The sequence below is a fragment of the Equus przewalskii genome, chromosome 15 (genome assembly GCF_037783145.1).
Source record: "Equus przewalskii isolate Varuska chromosome 15, EquPr2, whole genome shotgun sequence".
NCBI classification, from domain to species: Eukaryota; Metazoa; Chordata; class Mammalia; order Perissodactyla; family Equidae; genus Equus; species Equus przewalskii.
The window spans coordinates 3,892,824-3,915,484 of NC_091845.1; the positions used below are offsets into that span (position 1 = coordinate 3,892,824).

The 22,661-nt window shown below is 58.6% G+C and overlaps 2 protein-coding genes across 9 annotated transcripts in view; both read left to right on the forward strand.

Annotated features, from left to right (window-relative positions):
• Positions 1-13,392, forward strand: part of HDAC11 (histone deacetylase 11) — a 37,887-nt gene extending 24,495 nt beyond the window's left edge. For 5 of the 8 annotated variants that reach the window (XR_011527320.1, XR_011527323.1, XR_011527318.1 and 2 more), the window contains one exon: positions 4,277-4,981. The gene's annotated coding sequence lies outside the window, so the exon portion shown is untranslated. Of the gene's footprint in view, positions 1-4,276; positions 4,982-12,772 lie in introns of those variants that run through there. The other 3 variants (XR_011527324.1, XR_011527319.1, XR_011527322.1) reach the window with 1 other exon arrangement.
• Positions 13,393-16,025: 2,633 nt separating this feature from the next.
• FBLN2 (fibulin 2) overlaps positions 16,026-22,661 on the forward strand; it is a 108,965-nt gene continuing 102,329 nt past the window's right edge. Inside the window, exon 1 of the mRNA XM_070576477.1 lies at positions 16,026-16,473. The gene's annotated coding sequence lies outside the window, so the exon portion shown is untranslated. The remainder of the gene's footprint in view (positions 16,474-22,661) is intronic.

Genomic DNA, 22,661 nt, shown 5'->3' on the forward strand with positions numbered 1-22,661 from the left:
AGGCGCAGCCTTGTGCATCAACAAAGGCGGGCTCGGCCCAGCCCCCCGCCTAGCAGCCCCGGGGCAGATCCAAAGCAGACCCCTGAGACACCGCCCTGGCCCTTCAGCCACGTGCTTGGCGTATGGGCCGGAGTTCCTCCAGGGCAGCTTGCCCTTGAGTTGTTTTCATTTAGTTTGGCCAACACTGGGGACACCCTGGGACCAACGTGGGGGGCTTGGTGCCACCCTGGGAGCAACACTGTGATGGCGAGGCTGCAGGGTGCTGTGGTTAACGTGTGGGCTCCAGTCCCCCGCCAGCCTGGCTTTGAGTTCCCCCTCACACTCCCACCCCCCAGCTGGGTGACTTTACCTCTCTGTGCCTTAGTTTACATATCTGTAAAATGGGGATGAGAGTGCCAGCTCATAGCGTTGTTGTGAGAATTAAAGTCCTAAAGTGCTTCAAGCAGCGTCCAGCATGGAGTAAGCGCTCCCTTCAAGTTCCCCATCCTCGTCATTACCATGTTACAGAGGAGCGGACGGACACTCAGCGAGGTGAAGTGACTTGCCCGAGATCACACAGTCAGGCAGTGGAAGGGCCAGGGTATGGACCCGAGTCCATCCCACTCCAAAACGAGTGCCCCTTTCCCACAAGCAGACCCCCCGGCGAAGGTTTGCCTGAGAGTGTCTTGGGGGCGTCGTGTCCTGCACCCCAGCTGGGCCTCTTAGCCCTTCCCCAACTCACACCCTTCTCAGCAATCCTGAGAGGCAGGTGTCAGCACCCCGACCAGATGAGACGGGGGACCCAGAGGGGAGAGGTGGCCGTCATCGGTCCCTTGGTGCAGTGGCAGGGCCAGGCGGACAGACGTGTGGCAGCCGTAAGCAGGTAAGCGGCTGTCTCCTTGTGCCGGGGCCTGCAGAGATGGCGGCGTCCACGCCCTGCCCTTGAAACAGTCTTCAGCTGGGAGACGCACATTGCTCTTTGGGAAGGGCCGTCCGGCTTGCCACTTGAATTTTCCAAGTACAAAGTAGAAATTCTTTTAAAGAACAGAGCAGGCAGCTGAGAAGTGCTTTAGGGGTTGGCGTGTGGGCTGTGGGAGCTGAGGGCTCCTGGGACCACCTGTTCCACCTGCTTGTGTACGTGCCCCCCAAGGCCCAGCCTCAAGTCACTGCAGCTGGATGGGGCCTGCCGGGGTGGCGGGGGACCGCTGCCCTCCACGAGGCCTGCGCAGCCCCGGCTCGCTGCTGGCGGTCCCTGCCGGCAGCTTGTTGACAGGGAAGTGAGGCCCAGGGAGGGCTATGAGGGAGCTGACTGCCCTGGCAAGCAAGCTGGGACCTAGCCACTGTCCTCTTCCTCTTCCTGGGGAGGGGGTCCTGGGAGGGGGGCCGGGGTGAGCGCGTGCTGACGTGGCGTCAGAGGGAGGACCTCGGGGAGCCTCTCTGCGCTGAGCCTCACCGCCCTCGATGCTCCCACTCTCTGTTCGTCCTACGACAGCCGCCCCAGGCAGGGACCCGGAGCCATTTCACAGACTGGGAAGCCCAGGCGCCCACAGGCACTCGGCCGAGGAGAGCGGGCATCTTCCCCACAGCCTGGGACGTGGTCCTCTGTGGCCCCTTGTCGCTACTGGGGTTAAGGCCCGCTCGGCAGGGCACACAGGAGCCAGGAGCTCTGCTGGGGTGTCTCGGGAGAGGATGCAGGCTTTGGAGTCAGCCGGCCTGGGTTCAAATCCAGCCTCTGCCACTGGCCTGCACAGTGACCCTGGGCAGGTGGCTACCCCTCTTTGAGGCTCACTTCTTCCTCTACAGAGGATTGTGTGATACAACACAAGTGGGGCTGGCATACAGAGGGCACATAACACGTGCGGGACTGGCTGTGTTCCCCTCCACCTTCTTGCGTCCTCCTCACCCCTTCCATCTGGAAACGAGGGTGAAGGTATTTTTCAGTCTCTGGTGCGGGGCACCTGCCCGGCCACTGGGGCAGGCCCTGTCAGAGGCGCCTGAGCGCAGGGCCTTCAAGCCCCCGCCCTTTACACTCACTGCCCTCAGGCCTGTGCCCTGCCCCAGCAGCCACTTGGCTCTCGGGGGCTGGTTACCATCCTGGAGGGGTCACAGGTTCTGTTCAGCCATGAGGATGTGGGCATCAGAGCCAGGCCTGGCCCTGGGTGCCTGGGATCCTCCCGTGGCAGGGAGGGAACCGGGAGAGTCACTGTCCCCCAGATCGCTGGAGGACAGCCTGGTACAGGGACAACTCAGGCCTGTGTTCAGATGTGTTCAGCCTAGGCTCTCGGTGACTCAATCACTTTGTGCCTCAGTTTCCCCATCTTAAGTTGGGAGGAAAATCCCTTCTCTCCCAGGGCTGGCTTGAGGGTTACAGGACGTCAGGCAGCTAAAGCAGCCTGGGACCCCTTGCATTCACTCCCGGTCGGAAATCCCACCCAGAACCTACGGGGCACTCCTGCAGTCCTGACTTGGGACCCCCTTTCAGAAGCAGGTTAGCGTGGTGGGTGCATGCAGGGGCCCGGGAGCCAGGACCTTGGATTCGAGTCCCACTCCTGCCCCTACTCTCTGTGTGACCTGGGGCAAGCGATGGCAATCCGTGCCTCAGTTTGCCCGTCTGAAATGGTGACGGCACTAGTGCTGGCTTGCAGAGTGGCCATGGGGATGGATGAAGCCGGTTTGGCGCCGGAGCCGTGCCCAGCCAACCGCAGCTCTGATGTTACAGGGGGCACGGGCTGTGGGCCTCGCTGGACCTCCAGCCCCGACTGCACTTCGCCTGCAGAGCAGCGTCCAGCGGCTCCACCACTCTTTTCCGCACACACGCTGGGGCCGGGCCCTGTGCTGGGACGCAGACCAAGGCTCCTCTCCCCCTGGACCCCAAGTTTCTCGAGGGCAGGACCCAGGCCTGCTGTGTCTCCGGGTCATTCGAGGACAGAATTAGGGTCCAGAGGCTGAGTGTGGGAAGGACCCTCAGGGCTCACTGTGCAATCTGTCATTGCACAGACAGGGAGCTGGGACCTGTTGGGCTGCAGTGTACCACAGCGGTTAGAGCTTGGGTTTGTCTCCCAGCTCGGCCACTCGCTGGTGCAGCCTTGAGTGGACAAATCACCTCCCTGAGCTTCTCTCTTTTACCCCATACAGTGCCCTGGCATAGTCGAGTGCTTGATTCCTGGGAGCTAATAATCTTATTCCAGTAGGAACGAGGCAGGATGGTCTCACAGCCAGAGCTGTGCAAAGAGCATGGTGATGGCGGTGCCGCAGTCTGAGCGCGGGGCTTGGATCACGTGGCTCAGTCCTCCTAACGGTGTTTGCAGGAAGGAAAGCGAGCGCAGGGGCGTCGGGGGCTCACCAGGGCCTCCCAGCCAGGATACCCTCCCCGCTCATCCCAACCCTGGCACTCTGCAGGCTGCAGGCACCCCCACCTCTGGGTGCCCTGTGGGGCGTGACCCCAGACGGTGTGGTAGCAGAGGGTTTGCGCATCAGGGGCATCTGCCTAGGCAGCTTCTGGGACTCCCCCCTCCCTGCCCACCGACTTCTGGCTCCGGAGATTCCCAGCATGTGCCTGGCCTTGGAACTCTGGGGAGGGTGTCCCAGGCCGGGGGTGGGGGTTCCTGCTGGGGCAGGGGGAGCAGGCAGAGGCCCACTCTCTTCTGGGACCCTCGAGCCGGTGCGCACAGCCCACGGTCGTGTCGGTAACTGATACCCAGGCGCCCAGACGAAGTTATGGTGTGTGGCTGGGAGGCTATTTTGTCTAACATGCTAAAGGCCTCTGGAAATTCCTGGAGCCCATCTGGTCCTCGTTACACCACAATATTGCTGTCTCTTCAGCTCGCAGACAAGGGAGCATTTTTATTTCTCCTTTCGGGGCTCAGGAATGTGCCTTAAACACAGGCCGGCAGACGCCCACTTTGTTCTCCCTGTTCTTTAACCACTTGGGGGGCCCATCATCCTTTTAAAGGCCTGCTGCTCCATCCCTTCGGCGCCCCCCCACACCCGATGACCCCCAGGAATCCTGAGGGGGCCGTGGGCAGGCCTGAAGCTTGTAGGAGGGCCAGCCTGGCTTTGCCGTGTGCCCGACCTCCGTGCTCTGGCCCGTGTCGGGGAGACAGGAACACCCGAGACGTGAGCACAAGCCCGGCATGGTGGGTGCTTAGGATGTGTGGGTTTCCCGATGACCTGTGTGAATTTGAGAAAGTTCCTTGACCATCCTGGCCCCAGCAGCCTGCTCTGTAAACGGGGTCTGCAACTCTAGGGGATGTCGGAAATCGTTGCTTCCTCAACTGCCCCCTCTGCCCACCCACAGCCACCCAAGAGCCGGAAGGTGAACCAGATACGGGACTCGGCATCCAAAACGTCCTGTGGAGTCCAGGAGGGACCACTCCTGTGCTTTCCCTGGCCGGAGTGTGCCTGTGTTTCTTCCCTGGAGTGCTGGTCCCCGTGGGCCCCTGGGGCTTCTGCCGGCTGCAGTGTACAGAGGCCAGGCATGGCTGCCCATGCAGTTTCGCTCACACATGGCCCTCCCGCCCGGGGCTGGCCAACTCTCAGCTGCCGCCCTGGACAGTTGTTTGGGGCTGCTGGCACGTCCCTCCCTTCCTTGAGGAACTCCCACCCCTCAAGCCCAGGCTGCAACAATCATGGTCCCCTGCCTACCCGCAGCCCGACCCCTGCTGCCCCAAGAGTGGAATGTGACTCAAGGTCGGATCGTCCTAGTCCAGCACCCTCCCTCGGGGCCGGGGCAGGCTGCACCACACCCCCCCTGAAGTCAGATGTGGCTGTGGACTCACTTGATGAACTGTGAGCTCAGTGGCTGGTGCATCTCCCGGGTGGAAGCTTTCCAAGCCAGTGGGTGACTCCCTGGGTGCCCTCCCCTGTGCCACCGTGATGGCCAGAGCATATTTTGAGTCATAGCATCTGTTAGCCTGGGGCCCTGAAAGCCCAGGGTGGGTAGAGCCCCTGTCACCCTGGGGTGGATGTTCAGTGTGAGTGACAATAAACCCTTGTTGTTGAAGCTGCTGAGGTTTTGAGTGACTTGTTACGCAGCATGGCCTTGCCCACCCTGACTGATACACACCCTTTCTCCTTGGTCAAGAGGCGGTTTAGTGATGCAGCGTGACTCAAGCTGGACCAGAGCCCTCAGCCAGACTTTTTTATTTTTGGATGAGAGGGGAAGGAATGGTGTCTTGAGAGTTACAGGGCAGCCATGTTTTGATCACAAAGATAAAGCCCATCTAAGGCACAAAAGAGTAAAATGGAGGGAGAAAAAGATAAAACACGGTGGAGAAAGAGAATCCTAGTGAAGTCAAGACAGGACTGTTGTGAACAGCTGCACAAGTTGTGCACTATACAATTCTGAAGAGTGCTGTTCACACAGTAATCACAGAAGATGTGCATATTTGTCAGGACAGTTTTCCAGCAGATGGCAGTAAAGTGTGTTGAGGAAGTGGAGCCTTTCTCTACTTGGCACAAAATTGCTGTGCAGACCAGCAGCCATGCGTGTCGAGTCCCTGATCTTGAGTCCCCAGTCTTCCTGGGGCCTTGGTAGACTTCATTCTCGGGATAAGCAACCTTTGTCGTTAAGCTCTGCTCGCTGCAGAATTGTTGAATCGTTGTCAGTCGGGCACCAGTGAGATGCATTGAGCTCGTTTGCCACTTTCCAGAGCAAACCCTGGTGCTCTCAGAAATAATAGCCCGATAGGAAGAGAGGAGACAGGCAACCGTCTAGAGCAGACACAACAACCAAGTATCTGCTTGGGGCCGTGCAAGCGGCCTTCCCAGCTCAGTCAGCACGTCCATTCTTACTCTGCTGTGCTGTGGCCGGGCCGTGGTTGGCAAGGGGAATTTTTCTTTGGAAACACAGAGAAGACATTGTGTGAACCTCATTTCCTCCTAAATGGTTAGATTATAACTGTGCTGTTGCTTGAAAGGACAGACCAAAATTCTCTGGAGGGTTCACATGTGTGTGGCTTACGCCAGATAAATGCGTGTCACTGTGAAAGGAAGGATGCTGCGGCCCGAGGTCCGGCCTCCATCTTTCCCGGGCCCTGACCCCACTCCGCCCTGCCCAGGATGGCGCCCTCCCGAGACTCTCGTGCCAGGAGTTCCAGGAGAGGTTGGGGAGCCGTGGGCTCTGGTGGCAGCCGTCTGAGGTGAGGTCTGGGCACTGCCTTTTCCGGCGAGCTGACTCTAGCCAAGCGCCCCCCCATCCAGAGCCTTGGTGGCCGCTTCTAGGAAATGAGGATGCTGACGCCGCCTGTGGTGGTTGGGAGGGTCTTGTGGGCGTGGGGACAACCCAGCACGGAGCTGGTGCTGATGCACAGAGACTGGCAGGGTGGTGGCTGGCCGGGTTCAGGGCTCCGTCATGGTCCAGTGCCCTGGGTGTGACCTTGGCCTTGTCACGGCCTTGCCGAGCACCTGTGGCAGAGTGACTGCTGGGATCCTCAGCTCCAGGGTGTCGGGAGACGGGAACGCTCCCCTCGCCGTGTGTGCCCCATGCAGGACGGGGGGGCAAGGGTCACGTCTGCACCTGGCACTCGCCTCAGGACAGGGCCAGTGGGGACTTCGTTGGCGCCCCATAAACACCTGGGCCTTGTTCCGGTTGCGAGGGAAGCTGGCTGGTGCCTGTTGGCCTGTCCCTCCCTCTGGGCTGTGGTAGAACAGGCCAGGCACAGTCTACGCCCAGCCAGGGCAAGACCACTTCTGGGAGGGGTGCGCCCCTGTGTCCTCTCTGAGTCCTGGGGCCCCATCCCACTCCTGAGCAAGTGCCCCGGGTTCTCCACCCCCTCCAGGCCCTTCCCAGGTCTCTCCTCAGTCGGGGCTGCTTGGCACTGGTGGGACGTGGAGGAGGGGCTCCGGGCCCCTCTGGTGGCCCTGGGCCAACACCACAATTGTTTTTCCACCTGAGCTTCCAAGAAGCTGCTGGCAGCCAGGCTGGGGGCTCAGGGGGGACACCAGTGGGCGTGGGAGGAGCCAAGCCTCACCTCTCCAGCCATGGGGGACGAGCACTGGGGTAAACTGGACGGCGCTGGCCGGGGTCCACTTTCTTTTGGCCTTGGGGCAGTGACTTAACCTCCCTGGCCTCAATGTCTTCGTATGTGAAATGGGATGGTATCGGCCTTGCTGTGAGGAATGAATGGGTTGGCCCACGCAAAGCACTTAGAACAATGCCTGGCACATGGTGAAGGCTCCAGAAACGAGTTGCCACAGTTATTATAAGTCATTCCAGCCCAGCTTTTAGTCTTGACTCTGATACTCACAGCTGCCGTGAAGCAGGTCTGTCACCTCCAGTGTCCGAGCCCTGTGCCGCCCATGTGAAGTCTCCTGTGTGTGGCAGCCCCAGGCAGACCTGGAGTGGGGGACAGTTGTCTGCCTCCCCTCTCCGGCTTCTCCCCCTCCCCGTTTCTTCTTCCATCCTGGGAGCTGACCGCTGAGGCAGGAGACGGATCATCTGGCCTCTGGGAAGACCTGCCAGCTCATCAGCCACAGAAACGGTGGACCTGTGGACCCCCAGACACTGCCATGTTCATCCCCTTTTGCACAGAATTAAAAGTTGAAGCCTGAGTGGGGATGGGGCCGGCTGCTGAGCAGATGTTGGGTCATCACAGCTGAGGTGTGGTCAGCCAGGTTCCCTTGGGCCCAGCTGTGGGAACAGACTGTCCCGACCGTCTGGCTGCTGTCTTGGGGCTGTTGTTTGGAGGAGAGAGCTGTCACCCGCCCGGCCCCTGGCAGCCCCACCCTGCCCTTGGCTCCCCGTCTCCTTGGCCTGGGACAGCCCTCGGCTGACGGAGGTTGTGCACTGGGTGACCAGGGGCAGGCCCTGATGCTCTATGGCCCTCTGTGCTTCGCCTCCACCTGGAAACCAGGGGATGGAGCTGTCAGTCTCCAAGTGCCCTTTTGGCCCAAGGTCTGAGAGAAAGGGGACAGGAGGCATGTCTGTGCGGGCCTCGGTCTGACAAGTGCTGAGCACCCAGTAGACACCGGGAGCCACTGAGGACCCTATACTTCTGATGGCATTCGAGGGGCAGAAATGGTCATTGGTGTCATAGAGAAGAAGAAGCCTGGGCAGTCGTGTGCATGCAGGTGGGGGTGGCTCCCCCATGTCCCTGCCCTCCCGCCTCCTCCATCCCTGCCCTGCTGCCCTGACCCGGGCTGGGTCTGTGCTGGGAGGAGCAGCTCCTGGGTGTGGATGGACCACGTCCCCACAACTGGGGCCGGGCCCTCGGGCGGAGGAGGGAGATTGATAACATCGGCCAGGGAGCTTGTCCTGGACCAGGGGCCTGTTACTGTCTGCTGGAACCAGGAGAAGCAGTCCAGTTCTAGGGCCTGATAGACATGACCTAGGGCAGCTACTGTGTGGGCGCTCAGGCCCCAGGGTGATGGCCAATCTGAGACCCAAGGCCACTGACCTCTAGCCCTACGTGCTGAGGGGAGGAGGCTGCTGGCCCCCATCCCAAGTCAGGACAGGCCCAGGCCCCCGACAGGGAGAAGCTGACTGAAGAGCACTGGGGACAAGTCCTGGGTTCAAATCCTGCCTGTGCTGCTTCCTGGCTGTGTGACCTTGGGCACGGCCCCTCTCCTCTCTGAATCCGCATTTCCTCTTCTACACAGCAGGAAATTAATGCCACCAACACGTGGACCTTGCCTTTGTGCACACCCAAGTCCTTGTGCGCAGTCGCTGCTCTGTGCTGTCTTCCTCAGCCTTCCCTTCTGGTCCGGAGGCCCAAGGAGGCAGGCCAGGGCAGTGTTTGCTCTGGCGCTCCTTCCCAAGCCCCTGGAAACCTCCAGACCGGGCCTCGGCTGCCTCCCCAAACGGTGCCAGCCCAGGGACAGATCCTCTGCCCATGGGAACTTGAGCCCAGCCCAGGAAAGTGGGCCAGACGTGGGGAGGAGAGCAGGCATGGTGGAGGCTCGGCCAGGGCTCTGCCAGGTCTCCTGGGCCCGAGATGGAGAGAGGGGCTGTGGCAGCGGCAACACCAGGGGCTGGAAGCCAGGGTCCAGCTCAAACAGCGGTGCTCCCCGCAGAGGGCTGGAAACGGGGCCTGGGCAAGCCTGCGGGTGGTGAGCAAATATTTTCCCAAAGGATGCTTGGGACAAAGCTAACCTGGGGAGCTCCTTGTGATGGCTGGAGCGGGACACACATTCCACTGGGGGAGGGAGGCGGCACCTGCTGCGAGGGAAGAGAGGGCGGCTGGCCGAGTTGGCAGTCAGAGTGCAGATCCAGCGAGCTGGGTCCAGGCGTCCGGGCCTGGGGCCAAGGCTCCATCCCTGGGGGCCTGGCAGTACCAGGCAGGACCCAGCAGGCCCCAGCCTGTGGGCCCGCACAGACCAGCGCTGGGCCTCAGCGTGCCTTTGAGCACATCAGAGGAGGATGCCCCCTCTGCACACACCGCTGGCATGCCAGGGTCTTTGGAGCTGGTCCTTCCCTTCCCCGACGCTGGTCCTGGAGGGGCAGCCTCCTGGGTGGGAGGAAGCTGGGGTCAAGGTCAGTGGAGGCCTCCGCTGACCTTGACCCCAAGTCCCTTCCTCTCTCACCAGCGACTTCCAGCCTTGGGGTGGGGGTGCGGATGACCTTTCTCTCTCTAACACCTGGGCCCCTGCATACTGGGGGTCCTGCCCTGGGGTCCTGCAGCACTAGGGTTGGATTGTTGAGAAAATCTTGTAAAGACTTACGGACAAGAGGGAAGTGAACGTGGAGAGTCGGCGGGGTGAGGCCATGGTGCTCCCTGTAGTATTGGAGGCCACTGCTGCCCCTGGGGACCCAGGGGCTCAGGCTGGATCCGTCCGGCGGGCTCTTCACCCGGTGCTCCCCCACTCCCTAGGGCACTTTGGGGTCCCGCCCCACTTGCTCCCCCTCCCCCCACCCCCCAAGCAGCACGTCCTGCCTTGGCCCCCTCAGACTGGAGGTCTCTGAGGAGCATCCGTCCGCCCCTCTGCAGCCTGAGCCTGACTCTTCTGGGCGTCTGTCTCCCCAACCCTAGCTCTTTGCAGGCTGTTCTTGGAACTTCTTGGATGGCAGGGATTCCAAGGCCGGGGGCACGGAAGGCTAGGGGTGAGGAAGGGTGGCCAGCCGCCCAGGTGGGGACAGTGCTGTGACCCACTTGCGGGAGGCCACCTGCCCCCCAGCACTCCTTCCAGCCCAGGAAGGTACTACAGGTACCACAGGAAAGGTACCAATTCGGAGATAACGCTGCCTGAGCCTGGGCCAAAATCTTTAACGGGGGGAAGCTGGCAGCGTGGCCAGGAACATCTGGGCGCCCGCCCCGCTGGACGGATCCCCCGGCAAGGCCCCGTGCCACAGCCCTTCCTCAGAGCCCCACAGGACACTGGGCTGTGGGCTTCCAGGTGGAGCCCTGCTCCTGGGGGTCCGCGTGTGAGCTGGTGGTGGGCAGACTGGCCCCAGGGTCTGGAAGGCTGGGAGCCTCGCAGCGGGCACCTGGGGTGGTCGTTATACTGTGTTCTCTGCTCTGCTAGAAATTTCCCACGATAAAAAGTTGTAAAGCAAATCCTAAAGAACAACAGAACGCTTTGTCTGCTGTGGCTCAAGACCTCTCCCTTCAGACCCCAGCTCAGGACCCGGGTGGGTGTGTGGCTGCAGCAAGGAGCCATCTGCCTCCACGAGCCGCACACGCAGCCATAGGGTTTGCGGATTTGTGCAAATAAATGTGTGCCAAAAAGTGGAAGTAGTTCAAATATCCATTAATGGAAGAGCGCCAGTAGACGAACGGGGTGCCTCCATGTGATGGACTGCGGTGTGGCCACACCGAGGAGCAAAGCGATGACGCCTGCTGCACTGAGGGAGCCCTGACGACACTGTGTTCCGTGGAAGGAGCCAGATGCAAAAGGCCACATATCGCGTGATTCCGTTTATGCGAAGTGGCCAGAATGGACATGTCTACACACACAGCAAGTCCGTGAGTGCTTGCCGTGGGCTGGAGGGAGGGGGCATGGGAGTGACTGCGAATGGGCATGAATTTCAGTTTTGGGGTGACGAAAAGTTGTTCGTATTGAAAACTGTGGAAAAAACCCATGGTCCACAGTGCACACGCCTGCCCGTCGCCCCGAGGGAGGGGTCCTCTCTGAGCCTCAGTCTCCTCCCCTCTTGATTGGGGGTAACGTAGCTCCCTCCACGGTGCCTGTGGGCTCCGCATGTGCAGGCTCGGGGCAGTTGGGCAGATGGGCTTGTCACCCTGATTCTGGGCCCTGCTGGCATGAGGCAGACAGAGGAGGCTCGGCACCTGCGACCCTCGGGTCCCCTCCTGCCTCCCTCCTGTGCAGCCTCGGGCCGTGGGCAGGTTGGTGCCTCTGGAAACTCAGTTTCCCCGTCGGTGGGATGGGAATGAAGCTGGCGAGGCTCCCACCGGGCTTCCTGGCATCACCTCCTCAGAGAAGCCTTCCCCGACCTCTGTTTGAAAAAGAGCAACTATCGCTCCCTGTCGGGTTTTTCACTCACCACTTGTGCACACATCCCCTATCATTTGTTTAGTGATTCTTTTTCATTGTCCCTCTCCTCTCTCTTCACATCTGGCCCCTTGCGGGTCTGGAACAGTGCCTGGCACAGCCAGTGCTCAGTGCGTGTGTGGTGCTGGATGATCCCAGGTACTGTTGAGCAGTACAGGACCCGGCATCGTCCTGCCACTGGGCCTTTGCACTTGCTGTTCTTTCCCTAAATATCCACATGGCTTATTCCCTCATTTTATTCAGTTCTTTGCTTAAATGTCACCTTCTCAGATTAGCCGGACAGCCACTGAATATTTACTGTCCACCGAGTGTGATTCTTCCTACTTTTCTGTCCCATGGCACGTGTCACCCTCTGACATCCTGTGTCCCTCCTTGTCCACAGTGGTCTTTCCCACCAAGCTCTTGGCCCCATGAGAGCAGAGAATCTGTCTATCTTGTTGACTGCTGGGTGCCTAGTGCCTGGAGCACTGGCTGGCCCACAGCCGGTGCTCAGTGAGTGTGTGTTGAATTACTATTACTGATTCCCTGGCGGTGCGTACACATACATGCATGGAAACCCAGAGAAAAATGCCTGGAGGCACACACTCCAGACTCGAGGCCCTGGGTCCGTCTGGCAGTGAGGGAGGCCTGGCTTGTCCCTCCCGTGTTCTAAGGAGACAGTCAGCTACCCTCCAGTATGGTGGTGAGCATCACCCGTGTGCCAGGCACTGAGACCCAGTGGGAAACGGGACACAGCCCCCGGCCCCGTGGAACGAGTGGTCCAGCGGCAGAGACACAAATGAACACACGTAACATAGAGTTTCTCAGCGTGGTCTGTGCTGGCATCCTGGGACTGTCTCAGAAGATTACAGGTCAGAGCTCTCTTCATAACTGTCCTGAGGTGTCGTTTACCCCTCTCTCTCGCTGACGTTTGCGCTCTGACGCAAACGATGGTGGGGACAGTGCGGGTCAGGGCCACACTGCATCTGTCAGGGCGGCCTTTAGATTCTACCCCATGCGCACTTGTGTTGCGTCCATGCTGAAGCGTCAAAGTCATGAGTTGTATTGATCTTGATGCTTGAGTGCACATCTTTTTAAGGTTCTATGTGGCGACATGGGAAGTGCACATAAAACATAGCTGGGTTGTCGCAGGAGCGGAATGTGTGTGATTGTTTGTCAGCTCAGCCGGCCGTCTCGCTGTGGAGCACCGTGTTTTACTTGAAAGAACAACCGGCAAGCTGTGGTCATTCAGTCTCGAGTATTCGGCAGATACTTTCTTGCAAATGAACAAAGTGAGTTATTACTTCAAGGAAAACTACTGATAGAAATTGTTCTTTAAACAAATTGCTGTTTAAATTGTTTTCAGAATTTGAACCAGAAAATCAGAATGCTGGAAAACTTGTATCAGCACCAGGAGCCGATACGTACACACTTTTCTGATGAAATTGGCAGTGACAACAACAAATGCGACATTCAGTAACTGAATAATGAGATCCGTCAGCATTCAGAAGACCAGTGCCCAACGTTCCTGAACGACCATCACGTGCTCTTACAAAATCTGCCCACTCACACAGCAGGATGCACCAGCGAATGTTCACGTAACCAGGTATGAAGATTCCTTCCTATGGGTTCAGATTCCACAGAGCAGCTGAAGTGTAAGAGATCACCACTTGTTGAGTTTTGGTGTTGTAACAAAGAAAACTGTTCACAACAATCTGAAAAGCTACTAAAGTATGCCTCCCTTCCCGACTCCTCATCTGTGTGAGGCCAGGTTTTCTTCACGTTATTTGACCCAAATTACCTGTCATAAAAAAATCGACTGCACGGCAAGTAAGAGACTCCGGCTGTCTTCAATTAAGCCAGATGTTAAAGAGATCTGCAAAAATGCAAAACAATGCCACTCTTCATTAATTTTTTTGTTTTGAAAATGTAGCTCTTTTTCATAAAAACTTTATTTATTTTTAAAATATACAAATATTTCGACAATTTTTCTGCTTTAGTTTTTAATACAGTCAATATCAGTGTTTATAACCCACATAAACTAGAGCTCTTTGAGGTTCTCAGTAATTTTTAAGAGTATAAAGGATAAGATTGCCAGATAAAATGTAAGTATGTCTTATGCAATATTTGGGACACAAATATACTGCAAAATTATTTGTCACTCACTGAAATTCAGATTGAACTGAGCATTCTGCGTTTTTATTTATGTCCTATAGCTGGCAACCCTCGTAAAGCAGCGTGAGAGCAAAATATTCGAGGGCCGCTGGCGTAACGCGCCGCTCAGTGTTACGAGGAGAAATACGCTGAGGAAGAACCCGGGGAGTTAGGGAGGTCACTGCCTGTTCAGTGTGACCAGGAACACGGTGACACGGGGACGAGCCATGTGGGGAGAGGGCTCCGTGGGAACTGGGCCTGGGGTCCGGAGAGGGTGGGGTGTTGGAGACACAGCAAGGAGGGGGGCACACATGGTCTCCCATTGCCCTGGGATCTCTTCTGGGAGGTAGAACCTAGTTTATCCAAGAAGCGGGGCTCAGATAGGTCCAGAACAAGCCCAGATCTGTGCAGCTGGTATGTGGCTGTCAGGAGCAAACCCCCTTGGACGTGACACCAACGTCCATGCTTGGCCTTTCTAGCATCTTCCCCAGCTGCAGGACAAAGGCAGGCTGGCACAGGCGCTGGTGGTGGGAGATGCTGGACAGGAAAGCTCCTTCGTCCCTGTCTGGGGGAACGCCGTGCCGGAGGCCTGGCTGAGAGGCAGCCGAACAAAGGCCTTTTGTGAGAGGGGGCTTTGCGGCTGACCCTGTCTGCACGTGAGATTAGGGTCATCAGTCTGGCAGAGCAGGCACAGGTCGATCCAGGCTCCCTGCCGGGCTCAGCATCCCTGGCAGAGTGGGGCTTGGCTGCTGGTCACTTCTCTGTGTTTCTGCGGCTGCGGGCTCCCGGCCATCCGGGCTGGGAAAGTGAGAGGGAGACCCTGACAAGAGTCTTCCTGGGATGGTAGGGCAGGCCAGAAACGTCCTCATCCTCAGAGACTTCCCCCAGGGCTGGCCCTGCCACTACTCAGATCAGCAGCCCAGCGCTTGCCCTGGTGGGACACAGTCAGGGTGAGAACCCTGCTGGTCTGATGCTCCCCGGGTGGGCCAGGCAAACAAGACACAGGCTCCAGCCACAGGGCTGCACAGTGGTCAGAGGTCTGGGCCCGGGGTCGCAGGAGGGAGCCGTCCTCACCGTTGAGGACATGCCAGGGCCGTGGCAGATCAAGGGCGGGAGAACACTCTCCTGGGACAGCCAATAAGGGTGTCTCGGCTGTGTATACTTCAAGTCAACAATAAATGCCACAAAAGGCAGTCTGCTTTTTATTATCCCTGGGTCCGGATAGTCTAAGAAGGTCAATGACCAATGCAATTGCAGTAGACACTGTTAAGTTTCAATAACACAGACGCATGTGGGCTTCAAATTAATGTATTTTGATGATGCATCTTTTAATAAACATCGTCTCACAAATGGAATTTCACTGGGGGTCGCCCAGCACACACGCGTCCAGCTGGGAGCATGTACGGAGGGTGATCTGTGACTGTCGAAGTGGCCCGGCCGTTGGAGGTGCAGTCCGTGTCCCCAGCACCCACAGGGCCGCCCACTCCTGTGTTTAGGCAGCGGATTTGAAATAATCAGTGACTGCACAGCGATCGCAAAGACGGAGTAAGCAGAACTTGAGTTACTTCTTCGTGATCACATGGAATTTTTATTTGGGCTTAAAATTTAAAACAGTGGAAAAAATGCAAACTCTGAGTGAGATGGTTTCTCTTGGTAAGTGCACATTTTTGTTCATACAGAAAATATTTCCATTTCGTGATTATTACTGGAAACAATTTTGTTATTATAATATAACATATAACACAAATAACATAGAGAACAGAGCTCTTGAAAGGTGATCCCTTCGGCGTGTCCAATACGCTAGGTCTGCGGCTGCGTCAGGGCATCCACAGAGAGAGAGGAATTGTATCTGAGAACTAGCCACACAGGAGGTGGCTCTAAATCCCAGTTCGGAGCTGGGAGGCAAGGCTGGGCTGGGGAGGGGTGTGTTGAAGGCATAGTTGGAGCTGGGGTGGGTCAGAGGGCCAAAACTGAGGCTGTGGATGGCAGGCTCCAGCTGGTGTCCAGACAGGGCAAGGGCAGGAGTAGCAGTTTGCCAGAAACCACCCAATACTTCCACTTTCTACTCATTGTATCTCTGTTAATATGACCCTGGGCTGCTTCTGCTTGGTGGACAGTCCTGACACTCTGGTGCTGCATGATGACTGCTCTGCCTCAGCCCCATTTCCTTCATCGTCTCTCTGGAAACATTTGTCTGACCCCACTGGCAGGACAGCATGGCAGAGGGGGCCTATGGGCAGGGAGCAAGCCCTGATTGAGTGTCCACCATGCACTCTTTCTGCTGCCCCTGCAGGCTGGGCTCCTCCAGGGCTCCCCACCCTGCTCAAGCCTCTCCTTCTGGTTTCTCCCTCGTTGGCTTCACCCTCCTGTCCCCAAGGCTCTGCCTCCATCTTTTTGCTTTTTCCACCAAGATCTTCTGGACATTTCTCTCAGTCCTACATATTCCTTTACCCTCTCTGTTAGAAACCCCACACCCGGCTCTGGTCCAGAGCACTCTCCTGGGCCTTGACCCTGCTCCTGGACATTCTCAGCACGCCCAACCCTGGGCTCACCATTGCTCCCTGGGCCAGCTCCACGTCCTGTGCTCCCCGCTGCAGAGACATGGTCCTGCTCTCCTCCTCGATGCGCCTGGTCGCCAAGCCCAGCCACTTCTGCCTCCATCACAGCTGTACAGCATCTCGCTTTTCCTGGCCTCCCAGCCCCCACCCCTGCCTTGGGCCGTTTATCACTCAGGACTACCCCACCTGCTCCACCCACCGGCCCCGTTCCTCACCCTTGAACACAACTTGCAGTACAGCCCGCCTCTGTCCTTCTACTGAGCTCCTGCCGCACAGCCGCCCCTGTGCTGGGTGCTGCGAGGAGCTGCAGGGCGGAGACAGCCCCCTCTCCTCCAGGGGCTCACCACACAGTGAGGTAAGGAAATCCATCCCATCTCACCCCTCCCTCCCTCTGTCCCTCTGTCCGCCGCCCAGTTGCTCCATCCCCCCTGCATCCAGTCTTCCATCCTCCCACCCGTTTCCCTCTCCATCCTCCCCTCTGTCCTTCCCTCTCTCCCTCCATCCATTTATTTATTCATTTGCCCCATTTTGTGCCAGGCCCCAGGCCGTGCGCAGGGGCTCAGACACTGCTCAGGTGTGGCCTCAGTCCATAGGAGAGCGGCAGTAGGAACACAGGGTGATCAGAGCTATAACGGAGGAAGCCCAGGGGCAGGGGCCAATGCCTGAGCTGGGTTCTGGAGGGTGAGTAGGAGTTTACCAGGAGAAAAAGTGTGGGAAGGGCATCGAGACAGAGGAAACAGTATCTGCAAAGGTGCAGAGGTGTGAATGGTGTGGTGCCCCATCAGCTCAGTCTGACTGGAGGGGCAGATATGTGGGAGACGAAGCAGGGGTGGGGCACGACTGAGCCAGCTCACAGGGGCCTTGAAGGCCAGGCTGATGCATTCCGGCTCTGTCCTGAAGGCGCCGTGCTGAGGAGGGCTTGTGGGCAGGGGAGCACCAGGGGCAGATGCGTGTTTCCAGAAGAGCCTGCCTGGGTCAGCGTCTGGGCAGACTGGAGGGGCGGCTGGAGGGGCAACACAAGGTGAGGGCAGGTGCAGGTGTCCAGGTGAGCCAGCGAGAGGTGGCAGGGCGGGAGAAGGGGAGACAGGGAGAAGGTGGCAATCATCCTGGGGGCGATGGACTGGCTGTGGGGCTGGGCGGACGGTGGTGGGGTCCTGAGAGCACAGTGGGATGGGGCGGCTATGTGGATGCGTCACACGCCTGTCCGCACATCCAGCCACCACTCACGCAGTCAAGTTTTTACTCAGGTCTGTTAAGTAACCCAAGAGTCCTGGGTTTGAGTGCTGGTCTCTAGCTTACTTTCCTCAGCTGTAAAACGGCAGGATGCATCCCTGCCAAGGGCTCCCAAACTCAAGTGCTTGCAGGGACCGGGGAGGGAGGGGCTGTAGAGAGCTGTGGAGGCCTGCGGGGTCCATGCCCGGTCTAAGGGGCCGCGGCTTGGCTCCAGCTCTGGGCCCGCAGACCAAACTAGACCCTCTGACTTTTCAAGAGAAGCCAGAAACATAGATCTCGCAATATCCTGGTTTTTAAAGTACTGTTCCGGGCAGGCACAAAGCATTTGTGGCCCGGATCTGGGTGGTCAAGCGGTTAGCCGCGACGGCATGTGGGGGCAATGCCGACAAATGCGCCTGCTCCGCCCCTCCTCTTCATGAGCACATGCCTCCCCTCTGCACAAGTCTTCTCCCCCAGTTCCAGCACCTGAGCTGGGCAGTGAGGGGCCGAGAATCCTAAAGTTTGAGGCAGTATTCCTTTGTACAGAAAGTAGCAATGAAGAATGTACCCAAAATAATTGAAAGCAGGGTCTCGAACAGATATTTGCACACCCGTGTTTACAGCAGCAGGAGTCACAGTGGCCAGAAGGTGGAGGCAACTCAAGCGTCCATTGACACAGGAACGGATAAACAACACGTGGTCTGTCCTCACAACGGAATGTCATTCAGCCTTCAAAGGAAGGGAATTCTGACGCCTGCTACAACATGGATGAACCTTGATGAACATTATGCTAAGTGACATAAACCAGTCACAAAAAAGACAAATGCTGTCTGATTCCACTCATATGAGGCCCCTAGAGCAGTCAGCCTTCTAGAGACAGAAGGTGGAACGGGGGTACCAGGGGCTGGGGGAGGGGGTGGGGAGTTGGTGTTTCATGGGGAAAGAGCTGCAGTTTGGGAAGATGAAACAGTTCTGGAGACGGATGGTGGCGATGGCTGCGCACAATGTGAGTGTACTCAATGCCATGGGACTGGACACTTAAAAATGGTTAAGAAGGTATTTTTTACGTTCTGTATTTTACTACAATTATGCGTTGTGTGTGAATTACTACAATTAAAAAACAGAGTGTCTGGGGCCGGCCTGGTGGCGCAGCGGTTAAGTGCGCACGTTCCGCTTTGGCAGCCCGGGGTTCATCGGTTCAGATCCCAGGTGCAGACATGGCACTGTTTGGCAAGCCGTGCTATGGTAGGCTTCCCACATATAAAGTAGAGGAAGATGGGCATGAATGTTAGCTCAGGGCCAGTCTTCCTCAGCAAAAAGAGGAGGATTGGCGGCAGATGTTAGCTCAGGGCTGATCTTCCTCAAAAAAAACCAGAGCGTCAGGGGCTGGCCCTGTGGCCGAGTGGTTGGGTTCGCGCGCTCTGCTTCAGAGGCCTGGGGTTTTGCCGGTTCAAACCCTGGACGTGGGTGTGCCACCACTCATCCGGCCGTGCTGGGGCGGTGTCCCGCATGCCACAGCTAGAAGGACCCACAACTAAAAAAAAAAAAGACACAACTATGTACCAGGGGGCTTTGGGAGAAAAAGGAAAAATAAAGTTTTTTAAAAAACACAAAAACCAAAAAACAGAGTGTCAAGATGTTCATGTGGGCAAGGGAAAGGCAGGCTGAGGAGGCTGGTGTGGGGGCACCGGGCGATCCTGCCTGTTCCCAAACCCCTGGGGCACCCAGCTCTGCCACAAGATGGGGGCCTGCAGGCCCGGGACATGGTCCTCCCAGGGCGGGGAGCTGTGCCAGCCTGCGTCCTCAGCGCACCGAGACGGGCCTGGCACGGGAGTGCTGAGGGACACTCTGGAGGAACAAACTGGCATTGAAATGAGACGGGCACATGCAGCTCGGGCTTGTCTGGTTCTGCCTCCGGTTCCCTGTAGACAGTGAATTTGATATGTGTATATGCATTTTATCAGAGGAAGGCGCTTCCTCTCCACTGCTGGGTGGTGAGGAGCTGCGGAACCTTATCGAACACATTTTGTCTGTGCCTACTGAGATGACTGTGTGCCTTTTCTCCTCTAATCTGCTGCTGTGTGAGCCCAGTGAGCTGCTCCGCTGGGGTTGAGCCAAACTTGCGTTCCTGGGTAGATTATCCTTGCAGGAGACGCTGCATTTGGTTTGTTCACATTTGTTTAGAATTTTTGCTTCTGTGACTCTAGATGAAACTGGACTGCACTTTTCGTTTCTCGTACTTAGAGGAAACCTTCTACTTCTCAGCTCGCCACCCCCTCGAGCCCCCACCCCGCCGGCCGTGCTCACCAGCTCAGGTGTCTGAACTTGTGGGGCCCCGAGCCTGAGGGCCAGGCCGGGGCTGGGGCAGCCCCCCGAGCCCTGGGTCGCATGAGTCCATCTGTGCAGCCTGGGGGGCTCTGGAGGGGGTTCAGGACGCGCTCAGTTGGTGGCCTCTGGCAAGGTCACTGAGGAGGTGGAGACGCCCTGTGTGGTGGGCGGGGGCCTGCTGTGGTGGGTGGGGGGCTCCTGCGGCTGGGCCACCCCGAGTGCCTCTTCCCTCGAAGCCCCAAGTGGCCCCTGCTGTTCCTCCCAGCTTGGTGCCACCCTTCTGCCCTGAGCAGCCTGCACTCGCTGGAGGAGCATAGTGGGAAGGGCTTGCTTTTCCTTCCGTCCGCTGCCCCCCTGGCTGTGCTGACCCCACTGTTCCTGACTGAACATTGAACGTCGCCATCTCTGGCAGATCCCAGGGTGCACAGAGAGGAGGACGGTGTTCCAGCCCCTGCGGCCTGTTCCTCTCCCCATCTCCCCTCCTGGTGGGGGACGCGGCCTGTGGCCTGGGGACTGGGCGGGGAGAGTGCGGGCTGTCTTTCCCTGCACTCCACACCTTCCTCTGCATCCACCTGCTTTTGTCGTCTGACTGCTCTTCTCTGTAGCCTCCTGGGCTGCACTGACTGCCGTCAATGCCAGCAGCGTCCTCGGTGTGGCCTCCGTCCCCCTGAGTGCATTTGTGGGCACCTGTGATTCTTCTGGAAGCACTGCAGGGGGAGGCCCCCTCTGCAGAGAGCCCTGACCTGGGCGCCTGGCCCCAGCTGGACCCCCTCCCTCCCGCTCAGTTCCTGCCCCGGGCAGGTCCCCGCTGCTGTGCCCCCTATCTCCAGGTGTCCTTCTAGGGTGGGGAACCTGCAAGATCAGCCCCTGTGGTGGGGTCGCTGGGGTCGCTCCCCGCCCTGCCCACTCTCTCCTGCTCTCCTCTCCCCTGTGCACGTGGGCTGCTGGCCCCTGCAGGAGATGACACCAAACTTAACAAGGTGACCGCCTCCCCTCCTTGCAGAGCCACCTAATTTCTTGGAGATTCGGCTTTGGGGGGCTTTACTTTGGCTTTTGGAGCAGGGGAAGAGTGGCTCCTGCCCCACAGGCGGCAGTTCTGAGCCCCAGTGACGGCTGAGCCCCACTCTCTCCTCCTGAGCGTCTACATATTCCGGCCGGTGGGCTGGGGCGCGAGGGCTCCTGGGGCGGCGGGCACTGCAGGCTGTGGCTGGCCTACCGTTCCGGCTCTCTCTGGAATGTGGGCTTCAGGGGCTTCTCGGTCCTCAGCTCTGGGTCCTGGCCACCAGTTCCTGCAGGAACAAAATGCTCACTCAGCACCCTGTGCCACCCACACGCTCGGACACGGCGGGGACTCGCCCAAGGACACACGGGGTCCTGATCAGATCCAGGACCGGCTTCCCTCCTCTTGATTCCCAGGGAGGACAGTCCCTCCACCCTCCCTCTTGTCCTGACATTTAGGGTCACAAAAGATGACCCGTGGCAAGAATGTGGGTGCAAGTGGTTTACTCAGGAGGTGACCCCAGAAAGCAGTGCGGGTGTGGGCGGGGGAGGGAAGCAGCCACAAAGGGCATGATCACGACCAGTGCCCACTGGGGCAACTGGGCCCCGAGCAGCTGGGGTCCCCAGGGGACGGTGGGGAGCACAGCTCAGAGCTGCCCGGCAAAGCCTGCAGAAGCTGGGTGTTTGCCCGCCGATCCCGCCGCTTATTGGTGAGGCTGCTCCCGGGGCGCTACATCTGTGGCTCTCGAGGCTGCCCTGCCCGAGGCCAGGCGAGTCTTGCAGCCGGAAGCCGCCTGCGTGTGCTGGCTGACCACAGAGGCGCAGCAGCCTCGGCAGGGCTTGGGCAATGGCGGTGCACAGGGAGTTTGTCTGCACTGGCCCACTCTCTGCCATCCCTTTCGGGACCTAATCAGAGCATCCCGGCTCCCCACAGCCCTGGCTGTATTTACTTCTCGTGCCTCTGTCATAAGTGTGTGCTTGCCGAATTGTCTCAAATCAAATGTACCCCCAAAGCTGGCACCCAGGTCAAGAGACTGAGCCCACCAGCCCCCAGCAGTCCCCTCAGCGTCCCTTCCAGTCATGACCACCCTGAGGGGGCCGGCTCCTGACTGCCAACAGCACAGAGCACGTCCGCCTGGCCTAGAACTTTGTAAACAGCCATCCGTGTGTAATCTTTTGCGCCTAACTTCTCGGGCTCAGAGCTGAGCCAGCGAGCGCTGCCGTGTGTCGGTCCTGTGGCCAAGAGTGGTTGTTTCACTGCTGTCCTCTGTGTGGACACAGGGGGACGTGCTCATCCATCTGCTCGGCTGACGCGCGTCCGAGTGGCCTCTAGTCGGGGGAGTTAACTGCCGCCGGAGCTTGGCCCGTCCTGCCGTCGGGAGGGCACAGGCTGGCCTCCTCCGGGGCGGAGACCCAGGAGTGGAATTTCTGGGTCGTGGTGCGTGCGTGTGCTCAGCTTTGGTCAATGCCACTACAGAGCTTCCTGAAACTGTCACACCGTGTTGAGAGTCCTGCCCGCAGGGGACTCCAGTTCCGGGTGCTTCCCTTCCTGGCTCACACTTGGCATGTCCATCCTCCTCCTTCTGCAGACCTGGGGGCGTCGCCTCAGCTTTCTCTGGCTCTCACGTACCCTGTTGTCCCATCCTCCCCACAGCCCTCGTCCACATTTCATGGGTGAGACAGCAGAGGCTCGGTGAGGGCAGTCCCCGGCCCCAAGCACACGCCTGCGGGTGGCAGGACGGGCCTGGGGGCGGAATTCTCTGTAGGAGTTTTACTGCTGGCCGGCAGGCAGGAAGGTGGGGGAGCCGGGCTGGTACTCATCAGATTTCTGGGCTTGATGAGCTGCATGGTTGAGGCCTGCTCCTCCCCTTGAAGCTGTCCAGCTGGCTTGCGATGCCACACTGTCCCTGTCCATTCCCTGAGTTCTGAGGGGAAGCTGCCCTGTGCCTTGGTTGTCTCATGGGAAGGCCAGGGGGTTTGATGGAGGAAGCCCCTGCCCCTGCC